The sequence below is a fragment of the Olea europaea genome, unplaced genomic scaffold, assembly GCF_002742605.1.
Source record: "Olea europaea var. sylvestris unplaced genomic scaffold, O_europaea_v1 scaffold139, whole genome shotgun sequence".
In the NCBI taxonomy this organism is placed as follows: Eukaryota; Viridiplantae; Streptophyta; class Magnoliopsida; order Lamiales; family Oleaceae; genus Olea; species Olea europaea.
The window spans coordinates 617,100-619,971 of record NW_019231420.1 but is presented as its reverse complement, the minus strand read 5'-3'; the positions used below and the strand labels follow the sequence as shown (position 1 = coordinate 619,971).

Here is a 2,872-nt window from a genome sequence, read left to right as displayed (position 1 = left end):
AGCATAATGAAAACTGCAAAAGAACTATGGGAATCCTTAGAGAAAAAATATAAAACTGAAGATGCTGGCTCTAAAAAATTCCTTGTTGGAAAATTTTTGGAATATAAAATGATTGACTCTAAATCTGTTATTTCCCAAGTTCAAGAATTGCAGGTACTCCTTCATGATTTACATGCTGAAAAAATGACTGTAAGTGAGTCATTCCAAGTAGCAGCAGTAATTGAAAAACTCCCGCCTTCATGGAGAGATTTCAAAAATTACCTCAAACATAAACGTAAGGAAATGAACATGGAGGAGTTGATTGTGCGTTTGAGGATCGAAGAAGATACTAAGAAATCTGAAAGGAGGAACGGGGGACCAAGCATGGAAGCTAAGGCAAACATTGTTGAATCAAGTTCAAAGAAGAACATGAAAAGGAAGCACTCAAACTTTGCTCTAAAGAAAAAAGAAAACCTGAAGAACAAGAAGTTCAAAGGGGACTGCTTCAACTGTGGTAAACTTGGACATCGTGCAATTGACTGTCGCAAGCCTAAAAAGCAAAATGACCGTGCACATGTTGTTGAAACTGAAAATCTGTCTGAAGGTGTTCAAGAAATGCACCTATCTGCTGTAATATCTGAATGTAATAGTGTTGGAAATCCCAGAGAATGGTGGGTGGACACTGGTGCCACTCGCCACATTTGTGCTGAAAAGAATGTGTTTTCTGATTACAAAACTATCAGTGGAGAACAATTGTTCATGGGAAATTCCTCAAGTTCAAAGGTTGAAGGACAAGGAAAGGTGACCTTGAAGATGACATCTGGCAAGAAACTCGTTCTCAACAATGTGTTGTATGTGCCAGACATTCGGAAAAATCTTGTTTCTGGTTCTCTTCTTAGCAAGAATGGGTTTAAGTTAGTATTTGTATCTGACAAATTTGTACTAACTAAAAATGGGATGTACGTTGGGAAATGTTACATGTCCGATGGGATGTTCAAGATGAACGTCCTTACTATTGTACCTAAATTGAACAAGATGAATGAAGCTTCTACTTCTGCGTATATTGTTGATTCTTCTTGTTTATGGCATAAAAGATTAGGACACGCAAACTTTAAATCTGTTCGCAAATTAATGAAGTTAAATTTGCTACCTTCTCTGAGTTTCGATCCTAATCACAAATGTGAAACTTGTGTTGAGGCTAAATTAGCCAAAAGACCATTTCCTTCAGTTGATAGAAATACCTTACCTTTAGAATTAATTCACAGCGATATATGTGATTTGAAATTCGTACAAACTAAAGGTGGGAAAAAGTACTTCATCACTTTCATTGACGATTGCACTCGGTACTGTTATGTTTATCTATTAAAAAGCAAAGACGAGGCTTTGGAAATGTTTAAACATTTTAAGAATGAAGTTGAAAATCAACTTAGCAAAACAATAAAAATTATTCGAAGTGATAGAGGTGGAGAATATGGAGCGCCGTTTGAAGAATTTTGTTCTCAACAAGGCATCATTCATCAAACAACGGCTCCTTACTCACCTCAATCCAATGGTATTGCGGAACAAAAGAACCGCACACTTAAGGAAATGATGAATGCTATGTTGATTAGTTCTGGCCTACCACAGAATTTGTGGGGGGAGGCTATCCTCTCGGCAAATCACATTCTTAATAAAATACCACACAAAGTAAAGGATGAAACACCTTACGAGTTATGGAAAGGTCATAAACCTTCATATAAATACTTGAAAGTGTGGGGGTGTTTAGCAAAGGTAGAAGTGTCAAAACCTAAACAAATAAAAATAGGACCAAAAACTGTAGATTGCATATTTATTGGATATGCTCATAACAGTAGTGCATATCGCTTTCTTGTGCATAAATCCGAGATTACGGATATACATGAAGATACAATAATTGAATCAAGGAATGCAAGTTTCTTTGAAGATGTCTTTCCTCGTAAAGACAAAAATGATGTAAGTTCAATGAAAAGAACTTACGATACTGCAAATGATGATGAAAATGAAGAAGAACTCAGACGCAGTAAAAGGGATAGGAAGTCTACGTCCTTCGGTTCAGAATTTATAACGTACATGATCGAAAATGAACCAAAGACATTCAGTGAAGCAATGTCAACACCAGAGGCTCCCTTTTGGAAAGAAGCTATCAATAGTGAAATTGAATCGATAATGCAAAATCATACTTGGGAGTTGGTTGATCTCCCACCTGGAAATAAACCTCTAGGTTGCAAGTGGATTTTCAAGAAAAAGTTAAAATCGGATGGATCTATTGATAAATACAAAGCTCGTTTGGTAGCAAAAGGATATAGACAAAAGGAAGGTCTTGATTTCTTTGATACTTACTCACCAGTAACGAGGATTACTTCGATAAGAATCCTTATTGCAATTGCTGCGCTACATAATCTCGAAATTCATCAAATGGATGTTAAAACAGCTTTTCTAAATGGTGAGTTAGAAGAAGAAATATACATGGAGCAACCTGAAGGATTTGTCGTTCATGGACAAGAGAAAAAGGTTTGCAGACTCGTTAAATATTTATATGGACTAAAACAGGCGCCAAAGCAGTGGCACCAAAAGTTTGACAAAACAATGCTGTCAAATGGTTTTAAAATTAACGAGTGTGATAAATGTGTGTATAATAAGAGTACACCGACAGCATATGTCTTAGTATATCTATATGTGGATGATATGCTAATTCTGGGTAGCAATCATGATATCATTGTCTCCACCAAGAAAATGCTAACAAAACATTTTGACATGAAGGACATGGGTGTAGCAGATGTAATTCTTGGAATTAAAATTTCTAAAACACCAGATGGCCTCGTTCTTTCACAATCTCATTATGTTGAGTCTGTACCAAAGAGATTTGGAGTCTTTC

At 36.2% G+C, this 2,872-nt stretch overlaps 1 pseudogene; it reads right to left on the bottom strand.

The window, feature by feature from the left end:
- Positions 1-2,872, bottom strand: part of LOC111375569 — a 28,423-nt pseudogene that overhangs the window by 4,341 nt on the left and 21,210 nt on the right.